Raw genomic sequence first — 15,490 nt, forward strand, 5'->3', positions numbered from 1 at the left:
GCCATCCATGGTCAGGACATTCCAGGCTTCTTGAATGGATCTTCAAAGTCTTGAGGCCCTGAGAGTCCACGTTCAGAGGGAGCTATGCTAAGGAGGTCTGAGGACACTGAAATTCCATGCCAGCAGGTTTCTTCACCCAAACCATTTCTTTGTCAGAATACTTTTGTATTCTGTAAGATCCATGGCTAAGGGCTTCTCTGTCGCGAGCGGGGTCTATGATTCAGCGATCATAGCCCCCTAGGCCGCACTCAGGGCCTGTGTGCTCAGAAGTGGACACATACGGTTTCTTACATCATCTGTGCCACACAGGTCCAAGAGGGGCATATTCAGGGTCACTTATTTATTTTTGTTCAATTGGGCCTCGACTGCTTTTGGGGGGGGGGGGGTGGTCGTTTAAATGGGAGCTGTTCAACTTTAAAAGTTTGCACTGAGGGTTCCTGGCTCAGCACTGAACTTTTGCAGGGCTTACACAAGATCTCAGGGTTAGATACTCAAAACGGGCCAGGGAAAAGGGACATGAGGTTGGGAGCATTTGAAGATTCAAAATTTCGACGCTTATTAGATTCACATTTACTAGTGATGACCCAGAGAGGTCAGGTTAGGGAGGCTCACAGGCACGAGTTTTGCTCGGAATGGGCCACATCCAGATGCTGATGCTCAGTGGCATTAGCACTAAGATGTCTCCCATTCTCGGCGTGGGTCCACCCCCATTCTCAGGGTGGGTCCATCCACATGAAGGCTCGTGGCCTGGCGCGTTTTCTGGGACTTTACAGAGTTACAGGTGTTGTATTTGAACGGGTTCCTTTGAAATTAGAGCGTCCATGCTCATCAAAGTGCACTTACAGGAAATTCACATCGCCAAGGGGCGACGTGCGAGCCGACGTCACAATGTTGAGGGTTCGCATCCAAGGAGTCTACGAATGGACGGTACACGTTTAGAGGGCCCACACGAAGAAGACTGCAAACAGGTACGTCGGTACTCAGCAGGTTCTTTGTCGGGTGCCACGGGGCGAGTCGGTAAACGCGATCGACTGGGTAGATAAAGGGGAGCCATGTCACGTAGTTTAACACCTCACCAGTACCGTCACAGGAAGGGGTCACAGCTTGGGAGTTCGAGGCTCTGGAAGATGCATAAACGGGGCTTACCTATTACAGAGGTGGCACATAGGCCACAGGGGCACTGATTAGGGAGGATATTATAGGGCCATCCATGGTCAGGACATTCCAGGCTTCTTGAATGGATCTTCAAAGTCTTGAGGCCCTGAGAGTCCATGTTCAGAGGGAGCTATGCTAAGGAGGTCTGAGGACACTGAAATTCCATGCCAGCAGTTTTCTTCACCCAAACCATTTCTTTGTCAGAATACTTTTGTATTCTGTAAGATCCATGGCTAAGGGCTTCTCTGTCGCGAGCGGGGTCTATGATTCAGCGATCATAGCCCCCTAGGCCGCACTCAGGGACTGTGTGCTCAGAAGTGGACACATACGGTTTCTAACATCATCTGTGCCACACAGGTCCAAGAGGGGCATATTCAGGGTCACTTATTTATTTTTGTTCAATTGGGCCTCGACTGCTTTTGGGGGGGGGTGGTCGTTTAAATGGGAGCTGTTCAACTTTAAAAGTTTGCACTGAGGGTTCCTGGCTCAGCACTGAACTTTTGCAGGGCTTACACAAGATTTCAGGGTTAGATACTCAAAACGGGCCAGGGAAAAGGGACATGAGGTTGGGAGCATTTGAAGATTCAAAATTTCGATGCTTATTAGATTCACATTTACTAGTGATGACCCAGAGAGGTCAGGTTAGGGAGGCTCACAGGCACGAGTTTTGCTCGGAATGGGCCACATCCAGATGCTGATGCTCAGTGGCATTAGCACTAAGATGTCTCCCATTCTCGGCGTGGGTCCACCCCCATTCTCAGGGTGGGTCCATCCACATGAAGGCTCGTGGCCTGGCGCGTTTTCTGGGACTTCACAGAGTTACAGGTGTTGTATTTGAACGGGTCCCTTTGAAATCAGAGCGTCCATGCTCATCAAAGTGCACTTACAGGAAATTCACATCGCCAAGGGGCGACGTGCGAGCCGACGTCACAATGTTGAGGGTTCGCATCCAAGGAGTCTACGAATGGACGGTACACGTTTAGAGGGCCCACACGAAGAAGTCTGCAAACAGGTACGTCGGTACTCAGCAGGTTCTTTGTCGGGTGCCACAGGGCGAGGCGGTAAACGCGATCGACTGGGTAGATAAAGGGGAGCCATGTCACGTAGTTTAACACCTCACCAGTACCGTCGCAGGAAGGGGTCACAGCTTGGGAGTTCGAGGCTGTGGAAGATGCATAAACGGGGCTTACCTATTACAGAGGTGGCACATAGGCCACAGGGGCACTGATTAGGGAGGATATTATAGGGCCATCCATGGTCAGGACATTCCAGGCTTCTTGAATGGATCTTCAAAGTCTTGAGGCCCTGAGAGTCCACGTTCAGAGGGAGCTATGCTAAGGAGGTCTGAGGACACTGAAATTCCATGCCAGCAGGTTTCTTCACCCAAACCATTTCTTTGTCAGAATACTTTTGTATTCTGTAAGATCCATGGCTAAGGGCTTCTCTGTCGCGAGCGGGGTCTATGATTCAGCGATCATAGCCCCCTAGACCGCACTCAGGGCCTGTGTGCTCAGAAGTGGACACATACGGTTTCTTACATCATCTGTGCCACACAGGTCCAAGAGGGGCATATTCAGGGTCACTTATTTATTTTTGTTCAATTGGGCCTCGACTGCTTTTGGGGGGGGGGGTGGTCGTTTAAATGGGAGCTGTTCAACTTTAAAAGTTTGCACTGAGGGTTCCTGGCTCAGCACTGAACTTTTGCAGGGCTTACACAAGATCTCAGGGTTAGATACTAAAAACGGGCCAGGGAAAAGGGACATGAGGTTGGGAGCATTTGAAGATTCAAAATTTCGACGCTTATTAGATTCACATTTACTAGTGATGACCCAGAGAGGTCAGGTTCGGGAGGCTCACAGGCACGAGTTTTGCTCGGAATGGGCCACGTCCAGATGCTGATGCTCAGTGGCATTAGCACTAAGATGTCTCCCATTCTCGGCGTGGGTCCACCCCCATTCTCAGGGTGGGTCCATCCACATGAAGGCTCGTGGCCTGGCGCGTTTTCTGGGACTTCACAGAGTTACAGGTGTTGTATTTGAACGGGTCCCTTTGAAATCAGAGCGTCCATGCTCATCAAAGTGCACTTAGAGGAAATTCACATCGCCAAGGGGCGACGTGCGAGCCGACGTCACAATGTTGAGGGTTCGCATCCAAGGAGTCTACGAATGGACGGTACACGTTTAGAGGGCCCACACGAAGCAGTCTGCAAACAGGTACGTCGGTACTCAGCAGGTTCTTTGTCGGGTGCCACAGGGCGAGGCGGTAAACGCGATCGACTGGGTAGATAAAGGGGAGCCATGTCACGTAGTTTAACACCTCACCAGTACCGTCGCAGGAAGGGGTCACAGCTTGGGAGTTCGAGGCTCTGGAAGATGCATAAACGGGGCTTACCTATTACAGAGGTGGCACATAGGCCACAGGGGCACTGATTAGGGAGGATATTATAGGGCCATCCATGGTCAGGACATTCCAGGCTTCTTGAATGGATCTTCAAAGTCTTGAGGCCCTGAGAGTCCACGTTCAGAGGGAGCTATGCTAAGGAGGTCTGAGGACACTGAAATTCCATGCCAGCAGGTTTCTTCACCCAAACCATTTCTTTGTCAGAATACTTTTGTATTCTGTAAGATCCATGGCTAAGGGCTTCTCTGTCGCGAGCGGGGTCTATGATTCAGCGATCATAGCCCCCTAGGCCGCACTCAGGGCCTGTGTGCTCAGAAGTGGACACATACGGTTTCTTACATCATCTGTGCCACACAGGTCCAAGAGGGGCATATTCAGGGTGACTTATTTATTTTTGTTCAATTGGGCCTCGACTGCTTTTGGGGGGGGCGGTGGTCGTTTAAATGGGAGCTGTTCAACTTTAAAAGTTTGCACTGAGGGTTCCTGGCTCAGCACTGAACTTTTTCAGGGCTTACACAAGATCTCAGGGTTAGATACTCAAAACGGGCCAGGGAAAAGGGACATGAGGTTGGGAGCATTTGAAGATTCAAAATTTCGACGCTTATTAGATTCACATTTACTAGTGATGACCCAGAGAGGTCAGGTTCGGGAGGCTCACAGGCACGAGTTTTGCTCGGAATGGGCCACATCCAGATGCTGATGCTCAGTGGCATTAGCACTAAGATGTCTCCCATTCTCGGCGTTGGTCCACCCCCATTCTCAGGGTGGGTCCATCCACATGAAGGCTCGTGGCCTGGCGCGTTTTCTGGGACTTCACAGAGTTACAGGTGTTGTATTTGAACGGGTCCCTTTGAAATCAGAGCGTCCATGCTCATCAAAGTGCACTTACAGGAAATTCACATCGCCAAGGGGCGACGTGCGAGCCGACGTCACAATGTTGAGGGTTCGCATCCAAGGAGTCTACGAATGGACGGTACACGTTTAGAGGGCCCACACGAAGAAGACTGCAAACAGGTACGTCGGTACTCAGCAGGTTCTTTGTCGGGTGCCACGGGGCGAGGCGGTAAACGCGATCGGCTGGGTAGATAAAGGGGAGCCATGTCACGTAGTTTAACACCTCACCAGTACCGTCGCAGGAAGGGGTCACTGCTTGGGAGTTCGAGGCTCTGGAAGATGCATAAACGGGGCTTACCTATTACAGAGATGGCACATAGGACACAGGGGCACTGATTAGGGAGGATATTATAGGGCCATCCATGGTCAGGACATTCCAGGCTTCTTGAATGGATCTTCAAAGTCTTGAGGCCCTGAGAGTCCACGTTCAGAGGGAGCTATGCTAAGGAGGTCTGAGGACACTGAAATTCCATGCCAGCAGGTTTCTTCACCCAAACCATTTCTTTGTCAGAATACTTTTGTATTCTGTAAGATCCATGGCTAAGGGCTTCTCTGTCGCGAGCGGGGTCTATGATTCAGCGATCATAGCCCCCTAGGGCGCACTCAGTGCCTGTGTGCTCAGAAGTGGACACATACGGTTTCTTACATCATCTGTGCCACACAGGTCCAAGAGGGGCATATTCAGGGTCACTTATTTATTTTTGTTCAATTGGGCCTCGACTGCTTTTGGGGGGGAGTGGTCGTTTAAATGGGAGCTGTTCAACTTTAAAAGTTGGCACTGAGGGTTCCTGGCTCAGCACTGAACTTTTGTAGGGCTTACACAAGATCTCAGGGTTAGATACTCAAAACGGGCCAGGGAAAAGGGACATGAGGTTGGGAGCATTTGAAGATTCAAAATTTCGACGCTTATTAGATTCACATTTACTAGTGATGACCCAGAGAGGTCAGGTTCGAGAGGCTCACAGGCACGAGTTTTGCTCGGAATGGGCCACATCCAGATGCTGATGCTCAGTGGCATTAGAACTAAGATGTCTCCCATTCTCGGCGTGGGTCCACCCCCATTCTCAGGGTGGGTCCATCCACATGAAGGCTCGTGGCCTGGCGCGTTTTCTGGGACTTCACAGAGTTACAGGTGTTGTATTTGAACGGGTCCCTTTGAAATCAGAGCGTCCATGCTCATCAAAGTGCACTTACAGGAAATTCACATCGCCAAGCGGCGACGTGCGAGCCGACGTCACAATGTTGAGGGTTCGCATCCAAGGAGTCTACGAATGGACGGTACACGTTTAGAGGGCCCACACTAAGAAGTCTGCAAACAGGTACGTCGGTACTCAGCAGGTTCTTTGTCGGGTGCCACAGGGCGAGGCGGTAAACGCGATCGACTGGGTAGATAAAGGGGAGCCATGTCACGTAGTTTAACACCTCACCAGTACCGTCGCAGGAAGGGGTCACAGCTTGGGAGTTCGAGGCTGTGGAAGATGCATAAACGGGGCTTACCTATTACAGAGGTGGCACATAGGCCACAGGGGCACTGATTAGGGAGGATATTATAGGGCCATCCATGGTCAGGACATTCCAGGCTTCTTGAATGGATCTTCAAAGTCTTGAGGCCCTGAGAGTCCACGTTCAGAGGGAGCTATGCTAAGGAGGTCTGAGGACACTGAAATTCCATGCCAGCAGGTTTCTTCACCCAAACCATTTCTTTGTCAGAATACTTTTGTATTCTGTAAGATCCATGGCTAAGGGCTTCTCTGTCGCGAGCGGGGTCTATGATTCAGCGATCATAGCCCCCTAGGCCGCACTCAGGGCCTGTGTGCTCAGAAGTGGACACATACGGTTTCTTACATCATCTGTGCCACACAGGTCCAAGAGGGGCATATTCAGGGTCACTTATTTATTTTTGTTCAATTGGGCCTCCATTGCTTTTGGGGGGGGGTGGTCGTTTAAATGGGAGCTGTTCAACTTTAAAAGTTTGCACTGAGGGTTCCTGGATCAGCACTGAACTTTTGTAGGGCTTACACAAGATCTCAGGGTTAGATACTCAAAACGGGCCAGGGAAAAGGGACATGAGGTTGGGAGCATTTGAAGATTCAAAATTTCGACGCTTATTAGATTCACATTTACTAGTGATGACCCAGAGAGGTCAGGTTCGGGAGGCTCACAGGCACGAGTTTTGCTCGGAATGGGCCACGTCCAGATGCTGATGCTCAGTGGCATTAGCACTAAGATGTCTCCCATTCTCGGCGTGGGTCCACCCCCATTCTCAGGGTGGGTCCATCCACATGAAGGCTCGTGGCCTGGCGCGTTTTCTGAGACTTCACAGAGTTACAGGTGTTGTATTTGAACGGGTCCCTTTGAAATCAGAGCGTCCATGCTCATCAAAGTGCACTTACAGGAAATTCACATCGCCAAGGGGCGACGTGCGAGCCGACGTCACAATGTTGAGGGTTCGCATCCAAGGAGTCTACGAATGGACGGTACACGTTTAGAGGGCCCACACGAAGAAGTCTGCAAACAGGTACGTCGGTACTCAGCAGGTTCTTTGTCGGGTGCCACAGGGCGAGGCGGTAAACGCGATCGACTGGGTAGATAAAGGGGAGCCATGTCACGTAGTTTAACACCTCACCAGTACCGTCGCAGGAAGGGGTCACAGCTTGGGAGTTCGAGGCTGTGGAAGATGCATAAACGGGGCTTACCTATTACAGAGGTGGCACATAGGCCACAGGGGCACTGATTAGGGAGGATATTATAGGGCCATCCATGGTCAGGACATTCCAGGCTTCTTGAATGGATCTTCAAAGTCTTGAGGCCCTGAGAGTCCACGTTCAGAGGGAGCTATGCTAAGGAGGTCTGAGGACACTGAAATTCCATGCCAGCAGGTTTCTTCACCCAAACCATTTCTTTGTCAGAATACTTTTGTATTCTGTAAGATCCATGGCTAAGGGCTTCTCTGTCGCGAGCGGGGTCTATGATTCAGCGATCATAGCCCCCTAGGCCGCACTCAGGGCCTGTGTGCTCAGAAGTGGACACATACGGTTTCTTACATCATCTGTGCAACACAGGTCCAAGAGGGGCATATTCAGGGTCACTTATTTATTTTTGTTCAATTGGGCCTCGACTGCTTTTGGGGGGGCGGGGTGGTCGTTTAAATGGGAGCTGTTCAACTTTAAAAGTTGGCACTGAGGGTTCCTGGCTCAGCACTGAACTTTTGCAGGGCTTACACAAGATCTCAGGGTTAGATACTCAAAACGGGCCAGGGAAAAGGGACATGAGGTTGGGAGCATTTGAAGATTCAAAATTTCGACGCTTATTAGATTCACATTTACTAGTGATGACCCAGAGAGGTCAGGTTCGGGAGGCTCACAGGCACGAGTTTTGCTCGGAATGGGCCACGTCCAGATGCTGATGCTCAGTGGCATTAGCACTAAGATGTCTCCCATTCTCGGCGTGGGTCCACCCCCATTCTCAGGGTGGGTCCATCCACATGAAGGCTCGTGGCCTGGCGCGTTTTCTGGGACTTCACAGAGTTACAGGTGTTGTATTTGAACGGGTCCCTTTGAAATCAGAGCGTCCATGCTCATCAAAGTGCACTTACAGGAAATTCACATCGCCAAGGGGCGACGTGCGAGCCGACGTCACAATGTTGAGGGTTCGCATCCAAGGAGTCTACAAATGGACGGTACACGTTCAGAGGGCCCACACGAAGAAGTCTGCAAACAGGTACGTCGGTACTCAGCAGGTTCTTTGTCGGGTGCCACAGGGCGAGGCGGTAAACGCGATCGACTGGGTAAAGGGGAGCCATGTCACGTAGTTTAACACCTCACCAGTACCGTCGCAGGAAGGGGTCACAGCTTGGGAGTTCGAGGCTCTGGAAGATGCATAAACGGGGCTTACCTATTACAGAAGTGGCACATAGGCCACAGGGGCACTGATTAGGGAGGATATTATAGGGCCATCCATGGTCAGGACATTCCAGGCTTCTTGAATGGATCTTCAAAGTCTTGAGGCCCTGAGAGTCCACGTTCAGAGGGAGCTATGCTAAGGAGGTCTGAGGACACTGAAATTCCATGCCAGCAGGTTTCTTCACCCAAACCATTTCTTTGTCAGAATACTTTTGTATTCTGTAAGATCCATGGCTAAGGGCTTCTCTGTCGCGAGCGGGGTCTATGATTCAGCGATCATAGCCCCCTAGGCCGCACTCAGGGCCTGTGTGCTCAGAAGTGGACACATACGGTTTCTTACATCATCTGTGCCACACAGGTCCAAGAGGGGCATATTCAGGGTCACTTATTTATTTTTGTTCAAATGGGCCTCGACTGCTTTTGGGGGGGTGTGGTCGTTTAAATGGGAGCTGTTCAACTTTAAAAGTTTGCACTGAGGGTTCCTGGCTCAGCACTGAACTTTTGCAGGGCTTACACAAGATCTCAGGGGTTAGATACTCAAAACGGGCCAGGGAAAAGGGACATGAGGTTGGGAGCATTTGAAGATTCAAAATTTCGACGCTTATTAGATTCACATTTACTAGTGATGACCCAGAGAGGTCAGGTTCGGGAGGCTCACAGGCACGAGTTTTGCTCGGAATGGGCCACATCCAGATGCTGATGCTCAGTGGCATTAGCACTAAGATGTCTCCCATTCTCGGCGTGGGTCCACCCCCATTCTCAGGGTGGGTCCATCCACATGAAGGCTCGTGGCCTGGCGCGTTTTCTGGGACTTCACAGAGTTACAGGTGTTGTATTTGAACGGGTCCCTTTGAAATCAGAGCGTCCATGCTCATCAAAGTGCACTTACAGGAAATTCACATCGCCAAGGGGCGACGTGCGAGCCGATGTCACAATGTTGAGGGTTCGCATCCAAGGAGTCTACGAATGGACGGTACACGTTTAGAGGGCCCACACGAAGAAGTCTGCAAACAGGTACGTCGGTACTCAGCAGGTTCTTTGTCGGGTGCCACAGGGCGAGGCGGTAAACGCGATCGACTGGGTAGATAAAGGGGAGCCATGTCACGTAGTTTAACACATCACCAGTACCGTCGCAGGAAGGGGTCACAGCTTGGGAGTTCGAGGCTCTGAAAGATGCATAAACGGGGCTTACCTATTACAGAAGTGGCACATAGGCCACAGGGGCACTGATTAGGGAGGATATTATAGGGCCATCCATGGTCAGGACATTCCAGGCTTCTTGAATGGATCTTCAAAGTCTTGAGGCCCTGAGAGTCCACGTTCAGAGGGAGCTATGCTAAGGAGGTCTGAGGACACTGAAATTCCATGCCAGCAGGTTTCTTCACCCAAACCATTTCTTTGTCAGAATACTTTTGTATTCTGTAAGATCCATGGCTAAGGGCTTCTCTGTCGCGAGCGGGGTCTATGATTCAGCGATCATAGCCCCCTAGGCCGCACTCAGGGCCTGTGTGCTCAGAAGTGGACACATACGGTTTCTTACATCCTCTGTGCCACACAGGTCCAAGAGGGGCATATTCAGGGTGACTTATTTATTTTTGTTCAATTGGGCCTCGACTGCTTTTGGGGGGGGGGGTCGTTTAAATGGGAGCTGTTCAACTTTAAAAGTTTGCACTGAGGGTTCCTGGCTCAGCACTGAACTTTTGCAGGGCTTACACAAGATCTCAGGGGTTAGATACCCAAAACGGGCCAGGGAAAAGGGACATGAGGTTGGGAGCATTTGAAGATTCAAAATTTCGACGCTTATTAGATTCACATTTACTAGTGATGACCCAGAGAGGTCAGGTTCGGGAGGCTCACAGGCACGAGTTTTGCTCGGAATGGGCCACGTCCAGATGCTGATGCTCAGTGGCATTAGCACTAAGATGTCTCCCATTCTCGGCGTTGGTCCACCCCCATTCTCAGGGTGGGTCCATCCACATGAAGGCTCGTGGCCTGGCGCGTTTTCTGGGACTTCACAGAGTTACAGGTGTTGTATTTGAACGGGTCCCTTTGAAATCAGAGCGTCCATGCTCATCAAAGTGCACTTACAGGAAATTCACATCGCCAAGGGGCGACGTGCGAGCCGACGTCACAATGTTGAGGGTTCGCATCCAAGGAGTCTACGAATGGACGGTACACGTTCAGAGGGCCCACACGAAGAAGTCTGCAAACAGGTACGTCGGTACTCAGCAGGTTCTTTGTCGGGTGCCACAGGGCGAGGCGGTAAACGCGATCGACTGGGTAGATAAAGGGGAGCCATGTCACGTAGTTTAACACCTCACCAGTACCGTCGCAGGAAGGGGTCACAGCTTGGGAGTTCGAGGCTCTGGAAGATGCATAAACGGGGCTTACCTATTACAGAAGTGGCACATAGGCCACAGGGGCACTGATTAGGGAGGATATTATAGGGCCATCCATGGTCAGGACATTCCAGGCTTCTTGAATGGATCTTCAAAGTCTTGAGGCCCTGAGAGTCCACGTTCAGAGGGAGCTATGCTAAGGAGGTCTGAGGACACTGAAATTCCATGCCAGCAGGTTTCTTCACCCAAACCATTTCTTTGTCAGAATACTTTTGTATTCTGTAAGATCCATGGCTAAGGGCTTCTCTGTCGCGAGCGGGGTCTATGATTCAGCGATCATAGCCCCCTAGGCCGCACTCAGGGCCTGTGTGCTCAGAAGTGGACACATACGGTTTCTTACATCATCTGTGCCACACAGGTCCAAGAGGGGCATATTCAGGGTGACTTATTTATTTTTGTTCAATTGGGCCTCGACTGCTTTTGGGGGGGGGTGGTCGTTTAAATGGGAGCTGTTCAACTTTAAAAGTTTGCACTGAGGGTTCCTGGCTCAGCACTGAACTTTTGCAGTGCTTACACAAGATCTCAGGGGTTAGATACTCAAAACGGGCCAGGGAAAAGGGACATGAGGTTGGGAGCATTTGAAGATTCAAAATTTCGACGCTTATTAGATTCACATTTACTAGTGATGACCCAGAGAGGTCAGGTTCGGGAGGCTCACAGGCACGAGTTTTGCTCGGAATGGGCCACGTCCAGATGCTGATGCTCAGTGGCATTAGCACTAAGATGTCTCCCATTCTCGGCGTGGGTCCACCCCCATTCTCAGGGTGGGTCTATCCACATGAAGGCTCGTGGCCTGGCGCGTTTTCTGGGACTTCACAGAGTTACAGGTGTTGTATTTGAACGGGTCCCTTTGAAATCAGAGCGTCCATGCTCATCAAAGTGCACTTACAGGAAATTCACATCGCCAAGGGGCGACGTGCGAGCCGACGTCACAATGTTGAGGGTTCGCATCCAAGGAGTCTACGAATGGACGGTACACGTTTAGAGGGCCCACACGAAGAAGACTGCAAACAGGTACGTCGGTACTCAGCAGGTTCTTTGTCGGGTGCCACAGGGCGAGGCGGTAAACGCGATCGACTGGGTAGATAAAGGGGAGCCATGTCACGTAGTTTAACACCTCACCAGTACCGTCGCAGGAAGGGGTCACAGCTTGGGAGTTCGAGGCTGTGGAAGATGCATAAACGGGGCTTACCTATTACAGAGGTGGCACATAGGCCACAGGGGCACTGATTAGGGAGGATATTATAGGGCCATCCATGGTCAGGACATTCCAGGCTTCTTGAATGGATCTTCAAAGTCTTGAGGCCCTGAGAGTCCACGTTCAGAGGGAGCTATGCTAAGGAGGTCTGAGGACACTGAAATTCCATGCCAGCAGGTTTCTTCACCCAAACCATTTCTTTGTCAGAATACTTTTGTATTCTGTAAGATCCATGGCTAAGGGCTTCTCTGTCGCGAGCGGGGTCTATGATTCAGCGATCATAGCCCCCTAGGCCGCACTCAGGGCCTGTGTGCTCAGAAGTGGACACATACTGTTTCTTACATCATCTGTGCCACACAGGTCCAAGAGGGGCATATTCAGGGTGACTTATTTATTTTTGTTCAATTGGGCCTCGACTGCTTTTGGGGGGTGGTCGTTTAAATGGGAGCTGTTCAACTTTAAAAGTTTGCACTGAGGGTTCCTGGCTCAGCACTGAACTTTTGCAGGGCTTACACAAGATCTCAGGGGTTAGATACCCAAAACGGGCCAGGGAAAAGGGACATGAGGTTGGGAGCATTTGAAGATTCAAAATTTCGACGCTTATTAGATTCACATTTACTAGTGATGACCCAGAGAGGTCAGGTTCGGGAGGCTCACAGGCACGAATTTTGCTCGGAATGGGCCACGTCCAGATGCTGATGCTCAGTGGCATTAGCACTAAGATGTCTCCCATTCTCGGCGTTGGTCCACCCCCATTCTCAGGGTGGGTCCATCCACATGAAGGCTCGTGGCCTGGCGCGTTTTCTGGGACTTCACAGAGTTACAGGTGTTGTATTTGAACGGGTCCCTTTGAAATCAGAGCGTCCATGCTCATCAAAGTGCACTTACAGGAAATTCACATCGCCAAGGGGCGACGTGCGAGCCGACGTCACAATGTTGAGGGTTCGCATCCAAGGAGTCTACGAATGGACGGTACACGTTCAGAGGGCCCACACGAAGAAGTCTGCAAACAGGTACGTCGGTACTCAGCAGGTTCTTTGTCGGGTGCCACAGGGCGAGGCGGTAAACGCGATCGACTGGGTAGATAAAGGGGAGCCATGTCACGTAGTTTAACACCTCACCAGTACCGTCGCAGGAAGGGGTCACAGCTTGGGAGTTCGAGGCTCTGGAAGATGCATAAACGGGGCTTACCTATTACAGAAGTGGCACATAGGCCACAGGGGCACTGATTAGGGAGGATATTATAGGGCCATCCATGGTCAGGACATTCCAGGCTTCTTGAATGGATCTTCAAAGTCTTGAGGCCCTGAGAGTCCACGTTCAGAGGGAGCTATGCTAAGGAGGTCTGAGGACACTGAAATTCCATGCCAGCAGGTTTCTTCACCCAAACCATTTCTTTGTCAGAATACTTTTGTATTCTGTAAGATCCATGGCTAAGGGCTTCTCTGTCGCGAGCGGGGTCTATGATTCAGCGATCATAGCCCCCTAGGCCGCACTCAGGGCCTGTGTGCTCAGAAGTGGACACATACGGTTTCTTACATCATCTGTGCCACACAGGTCCAAGAGGGGCATATTCAGGGTCACTTATTTATTTTTGTTCAATTGGGCCTCGACTGCTTTTGGGGGGGGGTGGTCGTTTAAATGGGAGCTGTTCAACTTTAAAAGTTTGCACTGAGGGTTCCTGGCTCAGCACTGAACTTTTGCAGTGCTTACACAAGATCTCAGGGGTTAGATACTCAAAACGGGCCAGGGAAAAGGGACATGAGGTTGGGAGCATTTGAAGATTCAAAATTTCGACGCTTATTAGATTCACATTTACTAGTGATGACCCAGAGAGGTCAGGTTCGGGAGGCTCACAGGCACGAGTTTTGCTCGGAATGGGCCACGTCCAGATGCTGATGCTCAGTGGCATTAGCACTAAGATGTCTCCCATTCTCGGCGTGGGTCCACCCCCATTCTCAGGGTGGGTCCATCCACATGAAGGCTCGTGGCCTGGCGCGTTTTCTGGGACTTCACAGAGTTACAGGTGTTGTATTTGAACGGGTCCCTTTGAAATCAGAGCGTCCATGCTCATCAAAGTGCACTTACAGGAAATTCACATCGCCAAGGGGCGACGTGCGAGCCGACGTCACAATGTTGAGGGTTCGCATCCAAGGAGTCTACGAATGGACGGTACACGTTTAGAGGGCCCACACGAAGAAGACTGCAAACAGGTACGTCGGTACTCAGCAGGTTCTTTGTCGGGTGCCACAGGGCGAGGCGGTAAACGCGATCGACTGGGTAGATAAAGGGGAGCCATGTCACGTAGTTTAACACCTCACCAGTACCGTCGCAGGAAGGGGTCACAGCTTGGGAGTTCGAGGCTCTGGAAGATGCATAAACGGGGCTTACCTATTACAGAGGTGGCACATAGGCCACAGGGGCACTGATTAGGGAGGATATTATAGGGCCATCCATGGTCAGGACATTCCAGGCTTCTTGAATGGATCTTCAAAGTCTTGAGGCCCTGAGAGTCCACGTTCAGAGGGAGCTATGCTAAGGAGGTCTGAGGACACTGAAATTCCATGCCAGCAGGTTTCTTCACCCAAACCATTTCTTTGTCAGAATACTTTTGTATTCTGTAAGATCCATGGCTAAGGGCTTCTCTGTCGCGAGCGGGGTCTATGATTCAGCGATCATAGCCCCCTAGGCCGCACTCAGGGCCTGTGTGCTCAGAAGTGGACACATACGGTTTCTTACATCATCTGTGCCACACAGGTCCAAGAGGGGCATATTCAGGGTCACTTATTTATTTTTGTTCAATTGGGCCTCGACTGCTTTTGGGGGGGGGGTGGTCGTTTAAATGGGAGCTGTTCAACTTTAAAAGTTTGCACTGAGGGTTCCTGGCTCAGCACTGAACTTTTGCAGGGCTTACACAAGATCTCAGGGTTAGATACTCAAAACGGGCCAGGGAAAAGGGACATGAGGTTGGGAGCATTTGAAGATTCAAAATTTCGACGCTTATTAGATTCACATTTACTAGTGATGACCCAGAGAGGTCAGGTTCGGGAGGCTCACAGGCACGAGTTTTGCTCGGAATGGGCCACGTCCAGATGCTGATGCTCAGTGGCATTAGCACTAAGATGTCTCCCATTCTCGGCGTGGGTCCACCCCCATTCTCAGGGTGGGTCCATCCACATGAAGGCTCGTGGCCTGGCGCGTTTTCTGGGACTTCACAGAGTTACAGGTGTTGTATTTGAACGGGTCCCTTTGAAATCAGAGCGTCCATGCTCATCAAAGTGCACTTACAGGAAATTCACATCGCCAAGGGGCGACGTGCGAGCCGACGTCACAATGTTGAGGGTTCGCATCCAAGGAGTCTACGAATGGACGGTACACGTTTAGAGGGCCCACACGAAGAAGTCTGCAAACAGGTACGTCGGTACTCAGCAGGTTCTTTGTCGGGTGCCACAGGGCGAGGCGGTAAACGCGATCGACTGGGTAGATAAAGGGGAGCCATGTCACGTAGTTTAACACCTCACCAGTACCGTCGCAGGAAGGGG

This window comes from Furipterus horrens, unplaced genomic scaffold (assembly GCF_987537825.1).
Source record: "Furipterus horrens unplaced genomic scaffold, mFurHor1.1.pri manual_scaffold_15, whole genome shotgun sequence".
Taxonomy (NCBI): Eukaryota; Metazoa; Chordata; class Mammalia; order Chiroptera; family Furipteridae; genus Furipterus; species Furipterus horrens.